The following is an 18,224-nucleotide window of genomic DNA, read 5'->3' as shown; positions in this document are numbered from 1 at the left end:
TGCTTCACAGGCCCACGCTCAATCCACTGAGCTACAGCAGCCAGGACAAGAATTATTTTTAAAAGTGAAAGCAAACCAATCACAAAACCAAAATGGAAAGGTGGAAAAGAAGCCTATAAAGCAAGTGTTTCCATCAGAGAAAGGCCGGGAACCCGAGCTGAAGTGGCCCTCGTGACCTCTGCGGTGTGGCTGCCAGCGGCTGAGGCAGAGATGCCAGCAGCCGCACAGACTCCGGCTTCCACCACCCGAAGGGAAACACATTTGTCCAAACAAAAACATGTTTCTCTCCTGTAACAAAATCGGCAGGAACTCACACATGGGCCCTTGGAGAAGAGACATGTGACGCCAGGCGTCAGTCCGTCTGTAAGGTGAGGACCCCTCTACTCTAGTGGCTGGGACCAGTTTCAGCCCCAGGTCCCGTCAGTGCTCTGTGACAGCAGGAGGCTTGGGGACACCAAGGCTGGGAGCAGGCGGGAGTGCCTGTCAGACCCCAGGCCTTTCCTGCATGAGGACAGGACTGGTCATCCAAATACACACACAGGCAGCTTGGGCTGTGAGGCGCGGATGTGAGCACACACCTCACACAAACTCTACGAGTAGGTCTCATCTCTTGATCTCCACTGTCCTACTCCCATTTTCCAAGTGAGGAAAACGGAGGCTCAGAAGCCGACATAACTTGTCTAAAGCCTCGCTGGGGCCAACAGAAGCAGGACGATTTGGGCCCCGGCCGTGTGACCAGGGATGCACCTTCCGCTTACATGCACGCTCATTGCTTTCTCCTCCGCTCCCTGGGCTCGGTGATCACAGGGCTGCCGGGGGATTACTCCTTGGGGTCGGGGGGCCTCCCCTCCAGGGCGCCCCATCAGACTGCAGACTCGGAAAGGTAGAACCGACCTTGCCCTTGGCCACTGTGTCTACACCGGGGCCAGCTCATGACAGACACCCAAGCAGTGTTCATGGGTTCAGATCCACGGCAGTGACCTACATCCTGCAGGGAAAGGAAGACTCTCACCCCAGATGGAAGACGAGGGCCAGGGCTCTGCCCCCGGGTGGCCCAGCTGTAACGAGGAGGATCCTGAAGGAGCAAATCCACACCCACAGGGGGTGAGAGGATGGCGGCTGGGGCGGCTCTGACAGCTGAGAGGGGCTGAGAGGGGGCTCTCCCCGCCTCGGGAGGTGTGCCAGGTCTCTCACCCTCGGTGGTCTGGCGAGAGCGGAGCAGCCTGGCCCTCTCCCGCTCCCAAGGACGGGAGTCTCTGCGCACTGCCACAGTTGGGCGGGGAGAGCAGCAAGACGCCTTTCAAGGTGCATGAGGCAGTGCGCGAAAAGCCTGCAGTGTTGTGTTACCCTGGTCGCCATCTGCTTCCGGAACTTTTCTACTGGGCAGTCACCCCGCCTCCTGACTGCCATGCTTGGCCGCTGCCCTCCTGCTCCTCTCTTGGCGAATTTGCCTGTCTGGGCATTTCCTTGGCAGGGAATTGTTCGGTATTTGTCCTTCTGTGTCTGGCTTCCCCTGCACAGCCCCACCTGCCCAGGGTTTAACAAACGAAAACACGGGACACCTTGTTCAACCGGAATTCCAGGAAAACCACAAATAAACTTTTAGCACAAGTATGTCTCAGATGTCACATGGGACGCGCTGCTCCCACGAAGTTTCTTGGGTTGTCCGAGGTTCTCCTCTAACAGGGAACCCTGCACTTCCTCCCCAACCTCCCCGACGGGTGTCTCTTACTGGCAAGCCCCCCAGAGGGCCCCTGGGAGCACCGGCTTCCCCTCCCTGTGGCCAAAGCATGCATAGCCCAGCAACTGCTGGCCGGGAAGGTCACCTCAAACGATCCCATGGCTTCAGCCCGACCTCCAGCTCAGGCTGGACGTCCTTCCTCCCCATGCCCAGTCCCTGCCCGGGCCGGTGTGAGCCACCAGCAGCCCCTGTCCTGCTGGCCCTGTAGGTTCCGAAGAGCAGAGCAGGAAGCTGAAACCCCAGCCAAGTCCACATGGGGGGCACTGCCACACACAGGGGAAGAAGAGGGGTCTGCACACATTAAGTGCCTATTGTGTCACCCGGTGAGTCACCACTAAAGCGTCTCTTCAAAACAATTCCAAAAGATAAGCATTATTATTTTCAAGGATTATTTTTCACTGTGTTGATGAGAAAAGTGGGTTCGGTTGGATGAAAGAGCTGGCAGGCCCCTTGCTACCTAAGCAGGTGAGGACTCTGACCCTCAGTTTCCTCATCTCTAGGGCAGGGATGCTGACAACCGCCGTGGCCCCCGGAAGGTGCCAGGGCCCAGAATGTGCACAGCTTCAGCGCACAGCGAAACAGCACACAGACGCAACAGCGCACAGACGCAACGTGAGGCTGTCGTGACTATGTCCACACTCCAGTCGCCCGTTTCACAAAACTCTGTGGGACATGAACACACTTACGACACATGGGCAGAGGGCACTGAATGCTGAAGACTCTTCTTTGATCACCCAGAGAGCACACTGGGCCCTGGCCAGGTGGCCCGGTTGGTTGGAGCATCATCCCACACGCTCAGAGTTCGTGGGTTCAGTGCCTGGTCGGGGCACATACCTAGGCTGCAGGTTCAATCCCCATATAAAAGGCAACCGATCAATGCTTCTCTCTTCCTCTCTTTCTCCTTTCCTTTCTAAAATCAGTGAAAATAAATATATACATCTTCAGGTGAGGAAGAAAGCAAGAGAAAGAGAGGGAAAAAAAGGAAAGGAAAAAAAGCAAAGAAAGAACGTCGGCCGTCAGCCCCCTTGCACTTGGGACAAACCACAGGAGAAGCGGGCTGGTCAGGAGGTAGTGCTGGCCAGTCCAGGCTTCCTCCACACTGCAAGCGCTGAGCTGGCTGGAAATAGGCCCTCCGTGTGGGCCCGGAGGAGGGAGGCGCTGGCTGGGCTGTGAGTCATCCTTAGCTCTGAATGCCAGAACTTCTAGAAATGGATATTTTGGGTTCCTTTGGAAAGCAGTTTCTAAAGAGGAGTCTGACTAGGCTGTCACAGACACAGAGGAAGAGGAAAGACCCCAAGGGCCGGCGCTCAGGAGGGTCAGAGCAGGGCCAGCCTTCCTTCCAAATCCTCAGGGCTGTGGGGAGAGCCAGATGCCCACTGGGGCAGGTGGTCCCTGTGAGCACTGCCCCGTGAGGCTGCTAGGAGGGGCGGGTCCCCAAGTCAGAGGCCCCTAGCTCAGCCCCCTCAGGCAGGCCCGTGTTGTCCATCTCCCGACACAGCTGAGAGAGGGTCCTGAGAGGGACAGGGCCCTGATGGGGAAGGACCGAGCTTCGAAAGCTCTGCCCTCTGTTCGGGGGTCTGTGCAGCCCTCTCAGCAGACCCCAGGGTGTTCGCCAAGGTTGCCTGGGGACAGACAGAGTCAGGGGGCCTCAGAAAGCAGAGGACCCACTAGGCCTCTTGGGTAGGGACACAGCCTGGAATCTGGCCGACAGTGCCCAATGACTGAGGGCCCTGGGACAGAGCCCTGGGCCCTGGGCCCTAACCCACGTCTCTCTCTGGGTTACCTTCTGCATGAAGGGGGCAGAAACAGGGACTGAGTCTGGGAGCCTGAAAAGAACCCGACTAAGACCTGTGTCTGGGGGGGCCAGGCCCTGCAGCTTCTGCATGGGTCCTAATCTCATACCCTCCCTGTAATTAGAGAGCAAGTCTTTCCCCAGCACCCAAGTGCCAGGTCACAGAAGAGCTCATTCCACCCCAACAACCTAAAAACAGAACAGCCAGGGAGGGGTGCCTGGTCGGTACCCCTTCCACAGCCTGAAAGCTGCTTCTGGGGAACCCGTTCTCAGGCCCACGCGCAACAGCTCAGCACGGGCAGCCCACCAGATGGGGAGCCAGCAGGCCCCTGAGGCAGGAGGGCAGACTGGGACCTCGAGTCAGACGAGGACTTCTGTGCCACGAGGTCAGTCTCCACGCTCTGCCGGACACTGTCGCCGGGAGGGTCTGGAAGCCTGTCTTCTCAGAGCAGGGACAGCCGCCCTGCCAGCCTTGGCCTTTTCTGTTTCTCAGGGCTGCGTTTTCATCCCTGGGGCTCCCCAAAGATGCCTGCCTGGTGGGGACCAGGGGTGTGCCGATGGCCAGAAGCCTGGGGCCACAGCCACTCAGCACCGGAGGAACAGGGGCCGCACCCACAGGGGCCCCGCCGTCACCGGGAGCCTGTGCTAGGGAAGTGGAAACGCTCCCTTGGGGTCTGCTGGGGGTGTCGGGTTCCCCTAGTTCCGGCCCCCTGCAGGCACTGCCTGCCTGCGCAGGTCCAGCTGGGCCTTCCCTCTGCCCCTCCCCCTTTCTCCTCTGGCCCCACAACCCTTTCCTCACCCCCTCCCACCTCCCCCACTGGCCCCAGCAGCATCTGCCCCTGCAGATGGATCTGCATTCTGCACCCAGCCAGCTCAACGCTCAGACCACAGTGGACAAGTGAGTGATTAAAGCAAAATCATTAAAGTCTATTAAAAAAATGGTGGTTACTCCTGAGAACAAATGCGGCTTTTGTTTTCAATGAGCATGGGTTAATAATAGAAACTAAAAATGAAACCCCGCGTGCCTCCCACTGACATTACTTGAAATGAAGTGAAATTTCTGGACTGAAAACAAATCTAAGCTGTAGCCGATGGCGGCTTACTTCCAGACTGTGCACACCGGAGGCCAAGTCCCCCATACCCCAGAAGGGTCCCAGCCTAAGCTGGTCAGGGCTGGTGGACCCCCACTTTATTCTACCTCCTTCTTAACAGCAGTGACAGCTGGGGCCACACCCAAGTTGTTATCCAAGCACATGCCGGGTCAGAGGGTTTGGGTGAGTCCTGCTCACCTTCACCCTGACACAATAGCCAGAGATTTGGGTTGTTTTTTTTTTAAGATTTTATTTATTTATCTTCAGAGGGGAAGGGAAGGGGAGAGGGAGAGAAACATCAGTGTATGGTTGCCTCTCGTGAGTCCCCTGCTGGGAACTGGCCTACAACCCAGGCATGTGCCCTAACTGGGAATCGAACCGCGATCCTTTGGTTCGCAGGCCCGCACTCAATCCACTGAGCTACACCAGCCAGGGCCAGAGATTTGATCCCAGCTGGGAACAAGGACCAGAAGGGGGAGGGAGGTCTTAGTCCCCGCTGCTCCAGGTCTCCACCCACCTGTCCCCACAAGGCAGGCTCAGAGCCCCTCCTTCAGCAAACACACTGCACTCCTGTGGGGGCTCCTTCCAGGGGCGCCCTGTCCGACATCCATTCTTCCCATCTCCCTTGCCACACAATCTCAGTATTGGTGATGCAGCCATGAGCCCAGCTTTGAAAATGCTTCTCAGCTCCCCTTACAATGGGCTTTGCTAACGAGATGTAAATAATGGCCTGAGACTCTAGAAAAGTTCCTTAAAGAGGACTGCCTCAGCTGAGAAACATGCTCTTCCCCCATTCATTCTCTTTCTTCCTGCCTGGGATATGCTTATGATGGCTGGAGCTCCAGTGGCCATTTTGTGACATGAAGTGACCTTCCCAAACAGTGTTTAGGAACCCAAAAGTTTAAATAGCAGGTAAATTGTAAAGTCAAGCATTGGACTTTTGATTCTAAAACCTATATTCCTCACCCTCTCCAAACTCTACCCTCTCTACACACACACACACACACAGAACTAAGATGAAAGACAAGGAGAGCCTTTTCATGTTCCGAGGGCTTCTCCAGGGATGGGAGGCCCCTATGAATGCAGGGAAGCTTCTTGCCCACGTGTGCTTGGCCCCAAGCGGAGGGAACAGACACACCAGATGACAGTGACTCTTGTTCTACCGATGGTTCTAAAATCAAACCCTCAGTTCTTCTTTGTGACTGCAACCAGATAAAATTACACAGTGCCAGCAAACTTATAAATAGAAAAAAATAAATGGGGGAAAATGAGCAGATTAAGCTGTAAACTACCAGAAGAAAACAGAGGGTGGAACTGCTTTGCTGGGCTTTTTTTGTTCATTTCTTCACCAGCTCAGTGGCTGGAAATCTCTGTGCTGACATCTGCCCTGTGGTCCCTGGTGAGCCTCTGGCTCCGTCCCTGTCTCACATCAGCTGAACTCGAGGTGCGAATGCACCCGAGCACAGGACTGGCTGCCTGCCGCTGCAAAAGTCAGTGAGGCAGGTGCTGATGGAAAGGGAAGTGGTTTATTTGCAGATGCCAGCCACCTGGAAGATGGGGGACTCAGGTCTGAAAGCCCATCTCCACCTCTCAATGGAGGGAGAGGTTTTATAAGGAGGGAGAGGGGAACAGAACAAAGAGGTCAAGGGAGGGGGTTGAAAGGTTCTCTACGTGCACACAGGCTCGGTCCACTCTGACAAGGCAGGTGATGGACCGGTCAGTGTGCGTCATCCTGGGTTAGTCATCCTTCCTCCCCGTCATCCTGGCTCCATGGTCAAAGGTCAGCAAACCTCCCAGAGCTGGGATGCCTGAGGGTCGGGGTTGTATCTTTTGAAACTAGTTCCTAGGATGCTCACACAAGCAAGCTGTTCATCTACAAGCTGCATATTAGTCAGAGTCAGCACTTAAGGAAACAGTGTCAAAAGACTGGCAGGGCAGGTTACAACTAACTCCCCACTGTTACAAAAACGCAGAGCATCAGGCTCTGAAATCTCACCTGCACTGTGACATCCGCTTGGGACGCTGAGTCCATACAGCTGGACACAAATCAGGGGACACAGAGTCATTTGATGGTCTGCATTTGGCAGACACCACATTCCTGCAGAGAGGACGTGGGCAGGGCCCCGCAGACAGGGGCCCCCAGGGAGCTCCTCCCTGAGCAAGGGGGCAACAGAACCCTAGGTCCATGGCCAGCGTCAGCAAAGGGATGTGCATTCCCCTCCCGTAGTGCCTCGCTACCTCGCTGCCCCTGGGAACCGGATGCTCACTCTCCTTTGCACACACAGCAGACATGAAGCCCCAGCAAACCGAAGGTTAAAAAGGAAAGAGCCGGTGCATGGCCTCCGGAGCTGCCAGACTTCTCCAACACGCGAAGGAGGCACAGCTGCAATTTGCTGTTGATGGTGGCGTTCTGCCACACAGAAGACGGCAACTCTGGAATCCACCAGAAGGGATGGCAGATGACACAGAGCAAGCTAGGACATCAAGGCAGCATCACATGCATGGGCTTGCCTTCCCGGTGACACCCCCTATTCTCTGGCTAAGAGATGACGAGGTGGGGGCAAGTCTCAAGCAATAGAGCTGGTGCCCCCAGTCTGCAAATTTCCGGGCAAAGAGCCAGGAGAGATGGAGGTCACCCAGCATGCACGGCGTCTTTCCCAGGCTGGCTGTGGGCTCTTTGTTGTGATATTAAACTTTAATCTTGAGAGCAGATTCACATGCAGTTGTAGAAAGTGACACAGAGGGACACCCTACCCAGTTCCCCCGATGATGACACCTTGCAGGGCAGCAGGACAGCGGTGTAAGCTGGGTGCTGACCTTGATACAGATGGGATAGAGAACACCCCTTCCCCCAGGGTCCCTGAGCGGCCCGATGACCCCATTCACTCCACTCCATCGCCCCTCCAACCACCAATCCCTCCTCTGGCTCCACAGTTTGTCATTTTCAGGACGTTTTCTAAAAGGAACCACACACACATAACCTTGTGGGTTGGCCTTTTCTCTCAGCAAAATGTCTGGAGACCTGTCCAGCTGGCTGTGTGCGTCAAATCTCCTTTTGTCGCCCACGTCTTTGGAAAGGCCTGTCTGCCTTTGGGGGCGTGCCCGGGTAGGAGCCACAGCTCCAGTCATCCCCACCCCCTGCCACCAGGTGCAGGCCCAGGCTCCAGTCCTGATTGGGGCGGGAGCCTGGAGGACTGGGCTCAGCCTGTGGCCTTCGAGTTTGTGGGTGCAGCTGGACTCGGGCTGCTTCTAGGGGCACAGCATCCAGGGTCAGGGAGGGTGGACACACAGTCAGGGACCTTCCTGGTTCAGTGTTCTGCAGTGGGGGGTCCTGGTGGGCCAAGTCTCAGCAAGGTTAGGGGTTACTTCTGGAAGCTTCTCTGGCCTTCCCATGGGCCCTGCACTCCCTTCAGACTGAACTAGTGAGCTTCCAGTGCTGTCACCTGAGGACCCCAACTGGTGTACGTGCTTCTCCAGAGGTCAGCCAGGGTGTCAGGTCCCAAGCCCCCAGGGTGGGGGTGGAGAGGCTCAGCGGAGAGAACACAGAGCAGGGAGTCCGCCCAGCTGTGGGAGGGGGCATGCCCCATCTGGCAGGTCTCCTCGGCCGAGTTAAGACAACACACGTCCCACCACAGCCAGTGCCCATCAAGGCACCGTTTCTGTTCAGTGTGGGACCTGGAATTTGGCTGCTGGGCTGTTACAGACAGAGGAACGCTCCTCAAGGAGACAGCACCTCACCGCCGTTCCCTCGGGGCTCCTCCCCACTGTCCTCTTTCCCTCCCCAGCACACACTCACACTCACACACATGCTCACTCACACTTATCCATACACTCATACTCAAATATGCTCACACTCACATGCTCGCTAATTCACACTCACACTCCCTGCCGGGGAGGGAGGGCTGGCTGGGCTGGAGTCCTCCAGGGCCAGGTGTAGAGGAGGTGGGCCTGGGCAGGAGAGCATTGCTCATTTGGGCAAAAAAATTAAGACGCACTAAAAACTCAGCAATGGAGATAAATAATGTACTCACACGCTCCAACACACTCGCACATGCTCATACTCACACACTCATACTCAGGAGCTGAGCTCACACTCTGACCCCTTTATGCTCCTTGGCTTTGATACTCAAAGATGAGCTCAAGGCAGGAAAAAAAGAAAGAAAAGGAAGTCTGTTCTCTGCCTGCAGTTTACCTGATTAATCTTCACTGCTTCTGCTGGTCTCCTGACAAGGCATTCATTCACCCAGTGCTTGTTTCATTTCTGCTGCTTAGGAGAGAGAACTGATTAGCCCAGCACTGCGGCCAAGAGCCAGCTGCAGTGCTGGGCTCACCTGGGGACAGCAGGAGTCCTCACCCTTCACCACAGGGTGGGGGTGACTGCGGGGTCCTCTCTTCTCAGTCCTCTCTTCTGGCCCCTGCCATCTACTAAGCCCAAGGGTGTGGCCAGCTCACAAACTGTATGTAGAAAAGACCAAAATTTTGATGCCAGGGAGGGAGGGCTGGCTGGGCTGGAGTCCTCCAGGGCCAGGTGTGGGAGAGGTGGGCCTGGGCAGGAGAGCATTGCTCATTTGGGCAAAAAACTTAAGATGCACTAAAAACTCAGCAATGGAGATAAATAATACTTGAACACAATATTTTAACAAATCAAAATTGATGCCAAAACATCAACAATAAACAGCCCCAGCTGGCGTTGCTCAGCTGGTTGGAGCATAGTCCCATGTACCAAAGGGTCGTGGGTGCCATTCCCAGTCAGGGCATACACCCAGGTTGCAGGTTTGATCCCCGGTTGGGGTACATATGGGCAGCAACCAACTGATGCTTCTCTCTTTCTCCACCCCCACCCCCATTCCTCTCTCTCTCTGAAGCAATGAAATAATGTCCTCAGGTGAGGATTTAAAAGAAACCAACAATAAACAAAATACCAAACTCTTAAATAAACACAAAATCTGGCCTTGACCTTGCCAATGCATCTCAGTCACCTTCTCCTGACCCCTGCCCCACCCATGGGCAGCTTGACCCCCAAAGCAGGGGAAAAGGAGGGGCCAGGGCTCCCTAGGGAGGTCAGGGTTCTCTGCAGTCAGCCTTCCACCCCAGTCTCCCAGCAGACCCCGCTGAGGCAGCCCAAGGCACACCAGGATGCCCCAGCCCCAGCCTGGTCCAACGGGGGGCATCCCTTTGCTGTGCATCTGTCCCTGGGACACCCATGCTGTTGGGTGGGCCATGGTCTGGCACAGGGCTTGGTCTCTTGCTCTTCCTGGCCGTGGAGAGGGCAGGTGGGCTCTGGGACCAGAACTGCGTCCCCTCCAGCCCCAGGGCAGGGAAGGTCTAGAAGGCAAAGGCACCCGAGAAGCATGCACGCTGGGTCAGCCACTGCAGCTGCCGGGCTGGTGGTACCCGATCCCTGCAGGAGCTGGAGCGGGAGGGACCCAAGTGGCCTGCCCCCCGCCCNCTCCCTAGGGAGGTCAGGGTTCTCTGCAGTCAGCCTTCCACCCCAGTCTCCCAGCAGACCCCGCTGAGGCAGCCCAGGGCACACCAGGATGCCCCAGCCCCAGCCTGGTCCAACCGGGGGGCATCCCTTTGCTGTGCATCTGTCCCTGGGACACCCATGCTGTTGGGTGGGCCATGGTCTGGCACAGGGCTTGGTCCCTTGCTCTTCCAGGCCGTGGAGAGGGCAGGTGGGCTCTGGGACCAGAACTGCGTCCCCTCCAGCCCCAGGGCAGGGAGGGTCTAGAAGGCAAAGGCACCCGAGAAGCATGCACGCTGGGTCAGCCACCCCAGCTGCCGGGCTGGTGGTACCCGATCCCTGCAGGAGCTGGAGCGGGAGGGACCCAAGTGGCCTGCCCCCCGCCCTCCAGCAGCAATCCATCGCCTCTCACTCGGGTCACTCTGTGGGCTCATTGCTGTTCCCAGTGCCTTTCCTCGTCCCTGCTGCTTCCAGCTCAGTCTGTCTCATTCATTTATGGTTGACTCGAATCACTGCCGTCACGGTAGTGATTAAAGGTCTTTACACAGTGCACCCTCCGCACAGGTTCATGCTCCCCCTGGAAGGTGCGAAGGCCCAGACAGCGCCAGCTCCCTCAGAGACAGCTACGGGCTGGAACGTGCCCAGACGCCTCGCTCCGAGGGACTGGCAGGATGCTGCTCCTAGCTTCTAGATACAGAGAAAGGTGAGCACTGACCAGAACTTTCTAAAACAAATTATTTCCGAAGGAAAAACAACAAAGTATAAAATCTCACCAGACTTTCAGTTGTTGCATGAAACCACGCGAAGGCTCACCCCCCAACCCTTGGAACAGGCACAGGTGCCTGACGTGACAGGTGCCCCACTGCGACCACGGCTGGCTGCCCGCACGCTGGGAGGAGAGGCGGGCAGTCGGTGCCCTGCGACTAGGGGGCATTTTGGGAGAGCCGGACATAGCGAGCCCCCAATTTAGTCATCAGTTGCCCACCTTCCCTGTCGGAGGTGGGTGCTGCTTAGTATTAACAGGTGTCTCCACTTTGTTAGAAGTTTTACCCCAAGAAAAGGTGAAGGCTTGTGTTTCCTGCTTGGAAAAGCCCAGGTGGGAGAGGTGGAGCAGATGCCACACTCAGCCGCCCAACGCCTCCATTCACACGTCTTGGGCCACTTCTGACCAGGGCGGCTCAGAGCAGCGTGGCCCCCGTCCAGGTGAGCCTCCCGGTGGAACTGACCGAGGGCTAGGAGCCCCAGAGCTGCCGCTCAGCAGGCGAGAAAGGGACTTGACTGTCGGTGACCTCACCTGAGGCCAGGCTTCCAGAACTCTCTGGGGCTGAGAGCCCGTTCATTCTGTCCGGTTTAGGCCTGTTTGTGTCTGGGCTGCTCACTGAAGCAGACTCACAGGTCCCACCTTTGAAATTCAAGCAAATCTTGGATTTGCACCAGGACAGCTTATTACAACTATTATCGTCATGAGAACAAACCAGCTGTCCAGCAGGAGGCCGTAGAGGTATGACTGCGAAGCAGAGGGCAGGGCAGCTCCTCCCCTCCCTGGATGCCTGCATATTTGAACAAAGGACACAAAAAGGATGACACTAAAAGGCTACCACCCCTGTCACCACTGAGAATAGCGGAGTCTGCCCCTTGCCCCCCAGGGAGGGAGAACGAGGAGTGAATCACAGGGTGGGGAGGAGCGGGGGGTTTCAGGTCAGTCGGAGCGGAGCAGCATTTTTTAGAAAAGATTCTATTTATTTTTACAGAGAAGGGAGAAAGAGAGGGAGAGAAACACCAAAGAGCTAGAGAAACATCAGTGTGTGGTTGCCTCTCACACGGCCCCAACAGGGGACCTGGCCCGTAACCCAGGCACAAGCCCTGACGTGGAATCCAACCAGCAGCCTTTCGATTTGCAAGCTGGTGCTCAGTCCACTGAGCCACACCAGCCAGGGCTGAAGCAGCATTTTGATTGGTACAAAGTGAAGGGGCTGTGAGGAAGCTGTCGGCCTGAGAACCAGGAAGCTGAGAGCAGTGAGGGAAAGGGGAACCTGGCTGGTGGGTGGGAAGCCCTGCTCCCCATGGGTGCCCTAGGACAGAGCTGTGGGACATTAAGGCCTCAGGGGACAGTGGGACATTGTCCTCAGAGTGTGAGGGCTGCCAGGATGGACACTGACCAGACCGTCTACCCCTACTCCCACCCAGGGAAATACCCCAGGACGAGGCGCAGGCAACGCTAGTGTCTCAAATTAAATGGGGTGCCGGGCAGTATGGGGGCCCACCAACACACCACCACCCCATGCTACAGCCCTGGGGCCACAGAGGCGGGGCAGATGAAGACTGAGGGGTGCCAGGGCACAGGGGTGGGGACACAGGCCTGGCCCTCCAGCCTGCAGGTAGGATCCACCCCGGGAAGCTCAGGTCAAGGTCAGGGATGGGAGGGTCCAGCACAAGAGCCCACCCAGCACACTCTAGGGAGAAAACAGGGCCGGCCCCCAGCATTGTGGCCACAGGCTTTCCTCCTGGTGACATGGGCCCACACCCAGGAGACAACACTGTGGGGCCATGCGTGCCCCGCCCTGCCCCACCCCAGCCCTGGAGACCGCCGGCAGGACAGGCAGTCTGAGATGTTGCAAAGTGTAAGCAGGGAAGTGCTGACTCAGATGAGGGCCTAGGGGTTGTGGGTAAAGGGGAGGTGACCTCAATGTCCCTCCCCACTCCCTGGTGTCAGGAGCCAATCCGCATTTGCCCCTTGACACTCCCGGGATGGAGATGCGTCTGCACAGCAGAGGCAACTGAGGTTGGATTTCCTGTCTGTCTCTCCTTGCAGGTTTGTTGTTGAGATTAACAGGTGGTGGAATTTTCAGACACCAGTGTTTCAGGCCCAATGATTCACACAATTCCAATTAAGTTGTACAAAGTGATTTCTCGGCCAGAGAACAAAGTCCCCCCTAACGAGACAGCCCCTGAATGTTCACAAGTTGATGAGCAACAGCCCCTCCTCTGCCTTAGACAGGAATATATGCTAATTACAATTAGACAAAGAAACAGGAGACGCTGGTTAGCTGCTACAAACTGAGCAGGAAGAAACAATCACCAAAGAGTCAGAACCATAGCACATAAAGCAACATGTTAGACAGAAAGATAGTCAAGTTAGACACCACAAAGGCCTCGTAGTGAGTTTCCTATAACTGCCATCCAGCCTAGCGTATCCTTGTGACCCATGCCAAATTGTACATAAACATCTGCTCATCAATGAGACATCTGAAGCTTTGTACAAACAGCTATTCCTAGTTATCTGACTGATGACTCTCCTGGTCAAAATGACTTTTGTGTAACATGAGAGAGTGTGGAATTTCTTGTATTTTCCCTAATTACCTCTGATTGATTTTTCCACTTAACTGATCATGCCATGCACCTGTTTCCTTAATGACATGTAACAATCCCTATAAAAATAAAGTGTAACTCTGACTTTGAGAGCTCTCGGTCAGACTCTCAGAGGCTGGCTGTTCTCCGGCATCCAATCGGGTGTCTGACTTGTCATTCGTCGTCTGCACCGTCCCTCCTTCGGGGACTCTGAACCCTGCCAAGGCTGGACCCCAGCACCCTGGACCCTGGTGGAGGGATCAGCGGCACAGCCAGGCAAGGGACCGGCGTGGGCACCCAGGGAGTTCGTGTCCGCTTTCTGGCTTTGTTGATGAACCTTCAACATTCCAATGTTTTCTACCCCTTTCACTCTCTGGCAAACCCTCCAGAGCAGGGCACTGTCCAGGAGCAGAAGAGGGGAGGGGCCCCTGGGTCTTCTGCTCTGGGTCAAGTTTGGAGGCATGAGACCCAGGAAATAGGCCCAGACATAGGGAGTTGGGGCAGGACTCTCAGGGGTGCCCAAAGGTGCCTACCCCTGGGACAGCCCCATGACTCCCTCCCTGCCCGGGTGGGCCAGACCTGACCGGACAGCTCAGAGACACAGGGCACGGAAGCACAGGGTTCCTCCAGAAGCCTTGGGAGAGGGCAGGGAATTATGGGCAGCCAGGGGAGCTCAGAGTGACCCTGGGGGATAGCCAGCAAGAAAAAGGGACTGTAGACCCACAGCTGCGGAGAAATGCATTCTGATAACAAGTGGGCTGAGGACACTCAGCCTCACATGCGACTGCTCTGGGCCGGGCACTGACTCTTGACCACCAGTGCCCGGCCATCAGGTACGCAGCAGCAGAGACATCTAACACGGGGCTGAGTCAACAATGAGGGTTGGAGGGGATGGGGGAGGGACCCAGAAGGAGGAGGGGTGACTGTGGGGAGGGGCGGGGAGCACCTGCANAGAAATGCATTCTGACAAGTGGGCTGAGGACACTCAGCCTCACATGCGACTGCTCTGGGCCGGGCACTGACTCTTGACCACCAGTGCCCGGTCATCAGGTACGCAGCAGCAGAGACATCTAACACGGGGCTGAGTCAACAATGAGGGTTGGAGGGGATGGGGGAGGGACCCAGAAGGAGGAGGGGTGACTGTGGGGAGGGGCGGGGAGCACCTGAAGGCCCAGGATCTGACCGGGTACCACCAACAGCTGGCTGTCATGATTGAGAATCCTGTACTTCCAATTACTGAGACATGTGACAGGTGTGCTGAGGGGATCCACGTCACTGTGTGTGTGCCAGGTCCTGAGGGAGACGGGGGCTTGTCTGCATGGGACCTAGTGCATGGGACCTAGCCCTCAGGCCCAACCCCCACCAAACTTCGTGCAGGAGCCGCAGGTGGGGGCAGTGGTTGAGTGGCCCGGGCAGCTGGGGCTGGGCCTACCTGGCCTAAGGACAGGGGTGCAGTCTTCTGGGGCCTGTCTCCCCAGCAGTGGGGAGTGAGGAACTTGGGGGGTAGAGCACAGCCTCCTGGAGCTCTCCCAGACTCCCCTGGGGCCCCTGGAGGGAGACGCCAGAGGTGTCCTCCAGGGCCTGCGCAGCCAGGGTGGGGACCCTGTGCCCCCGAGAACCCTTGGGAAGGAAGCCCCCCCACATGGGCCTCACCCATGGGCCAGCCAGGCTGGTGGTGAGCAGCTGAGTCCTCTGAGCCAGTCGTACGGACATGGGCTCCCTGACAGGCAAGCCTGGCCCCAAGGGTCTCCAGGCCTGTGTCCCATCTGGGAATGATAAGACGGGCTGCTGGGCTGGCCAAGCTGCATGAGCGACCAAGAAGTGTGACCCCACAGAACACTCAGAGCCCTGGTCACTCGCCCTGGTCACTCACCCAGGACACAGGGATGGACAGAGCTGCAAGGTGCCTTTGCAGTCCCCACTCCAAGAAGAGTAAGATGGGAGGGGAATGCAGAGTGGAGCTGGCCACTGGGGCACCTAGGCAAGGGAGGGACAGCATGTTGACACCACAGGGAAGAGGGACTGGAAATGCCCAAGGCGCTCCCCAGAGGCTGATGGCGGGACCGTACCTGCTCCCTGGGGTCAGGCCCAGATGGGAGTGGACCAGGGAGGTGACAAGGGGAGGGGTGAGGAGCAGCAACATCCCTGGATCTCCATCCCACCCCATCCACCACAAGGGAGGAGGGCTCCACACAATCAAGGCACCTCACAGAGGAAGCGAGTGGGGGGGGGTACCACTCGGGAAGGGAGAGAGGGCACCCATGGAAGAAGCGTCATTGCTGGGTGGGAATGGGCTCCTTTCAAATAGCCACCCTGACTCTCGGTCATCTCTAAGGGACAAGAGGAAGGGGGTGGGAGGAGGGAGGAAGGGAGGCAGACAACAGGTGAGTGATGGGTGGAGATGACAGGGAAGCAGGTGGGCAGCTACAACAGAGGATGAAATGGACAGAGCCACATCACTGTGTCCGTTTGCAAACTGGCCCCCAGGCAGCACTTAGTGGACAGACTATGTGTACCACCACCTGAGTGAACACATCTGGCTGGTCGCCAGCTCGGAAAGGAATGGTGCCAGATGAAACCCCAGCACCAAGAGGCTGGGCCTCAGAAGGAAGCTTCTGAACCCTAGGACAGCGGGAAGGAGACCCAGCTCCCCCGGACACAGCCCCTTCCGGCCAAAGCGGTGTGGGAAATAGTTGGCCTAGTTTACAGGCTGAGTGGCCCCTGACAATTTTGTCTCCATACCTGACCAGCCTGTCCTTTCTACAGAAGTCTGCTTAGGGGACCATGCCCATTCAAGGTTTACTTGACCCTTCCAGAGGGCAGGCTGGGGCTGGCCACGTGACATGAATTCCCACTGGGGCCCCGCTCTCCCTCCTCCTGGCACTCTGGAGTAAATGCAGGGGGTCTCTCTCCCTGTGCCCCTCCCCGGCTTCCACCATAACCTAGGCCCCAACACTGACCACCTGGAGGCTGAGTCCCCTGTCTTGCTGACCACTTAACTTCTGCGCAAAGGATGAGGAGACAGTCTCCGCTGCTGGGGCCTACGTGATGAAGAGGCTAGTTTTGTAAGGCAGTTTGTTGGAGCTCCCCAAAACACTGGGGACATGGGGACCAACAATGTCGCTTCTGCCAAGGTGTCACCTGCATCCATACAAGGGGCATCCTTGGAACCCACAGCAGGGAACATGCTGCAACATTATTAACCCGACATGTGACCGCTGTATGGTACCTGGTGTTAAGCACAGAGAGGAATGGGTCCAGGTGGAAGGCGGCTGAAGACCTGAAACCCACAGGCAGGTGATTCCTAATGGGGGAAGGGCTGGCTGAGAAGGACACCCCTGAAAAGGCCTGAAGCTGTGCCACAAGCAGGTCACCCTTGGAGAGGGGCCCCCACCCCCCCCAGTGGGAACATGAAATTCTGTGACCGCTGTGACAGTCTGGCAGCTCTTCAAACTTAAACACGGGCCCCGGCTGGTGCAGCTCAGTGGACTAAGCACTGGCCTGCAAACCAAAAGGTCACTGCTTCAATTCCCAGTCAGGGCATATGCTTGGCTTATGGGCCAGGTCCCCAGTAGGAAGCGCTCCAAAGGCAACCACACATTGATGTTAATCTCCCTCCCTGCCTCTCTAAAAACAATCTTAAAAATTCTAAAAAGAAAACCAGAACTTAACCATGGCCACTTCCCACCTCCTGGCCCAGTGACCCCACTCCTAGATCCTTGGCCCACTTGAGGCGAGCCCACTCAGAAACCTGTGCTCACAGCAGTGCTAGTCCCAGGAACCGGGGTGGGGAGGAAGGAGGGGACAATCCCATGGACCAATAAACACGTGGCCCATCTCCAGGTTGGAATGTCACCCAGGCGTGAAAGGAGTGAGATTCTGACCCTCACTGCAACGTGAACGGTGAATTCGTGCTCAGGGAAAGCGGCCAGATGTGACCACCACTCCCTGCAGGACCCCAATTATTCTACAGTCATAGAATCAGATACTGAAAAATGAGTGGTCGCCGGGGCGGGGGGTGGGGGGAGGGCAACAGCTACAGACGTCTCCTGGGGTGAATATGTTCTGAGTCGACTTTGGTGGCGGTCACACAGCTCTGAACACACAGAGAGCACCGCCTTGTGGGCTCGAAGTGGGCGGACTGCACGGCATGAGAGCCAGTTCTTGGTGACGCCTTCTTAAAAGAACCCACGGGGAGTGGAGTCAACGCCGATTTCTGAACACAGGCTTTCCTGAAGGACAGGGCTTGGTGGTCATGTTCGATGTCCTCCCACAGTTCCAGAGAAACGCCACCAGTTGGACGGACGCTTGCTGTCCACCATCCTAGCTGGTTAGTCCATGTGCCAGGAGCACCATGAGATCACCAGAGGCTACAGCTCAGAGCCTGAGGGGAGGGCTCTGGTGACGGACTGCAACCAGCCCTGGTGGCTCCCGCACCCTGAGATTTCTGTATTGCGGCTCTTCCCTTCACAAGCAAAGGAGTCTCACCAGAAAACAACAGAACTGTGAGTCGCTTTGGGGGCTTGTGAAGAGCCACACTTAGAACTCCCGATGACCCTGCTGCCACAATCCCTTCTTCCTGTCCCCTAACCCAGCCAGCCCCACCCATCCAGCAGCTGGACTAAAAGGGGACCATGGCTCAGGCAGCAGGGACTTGGGAACTGGGGTCCAGGTCACGCCTCTGTGGACCCTTCAGGGAGGGCCCCAAGCTGGGCTCACCCACAGGCCTCCGTCCAGGAGTGGCCCAAGCCTGAGACTGTGCACCCCCCCCGTCGCCCCCGGGGCTCC

Source organism: Sturnira hondurensis, unplaced genomic scaffold (assembly GCF_014824575.4).
Source record: "Sturnira hondurensis isolate 20B ecotype Veracruz unplaced genomic scaffold, ASM1482457v3 Scaffold0003874, whole genome shotgun sequence".
NCBI lineage: Eukaryota > Metazoa > Chordata > Mammalia > Chiroptera > Phyllostomidae > Sturnira > Sturnira hondurensis.
Note: the sequence above shows the minus strand (reverse complement) of the source record.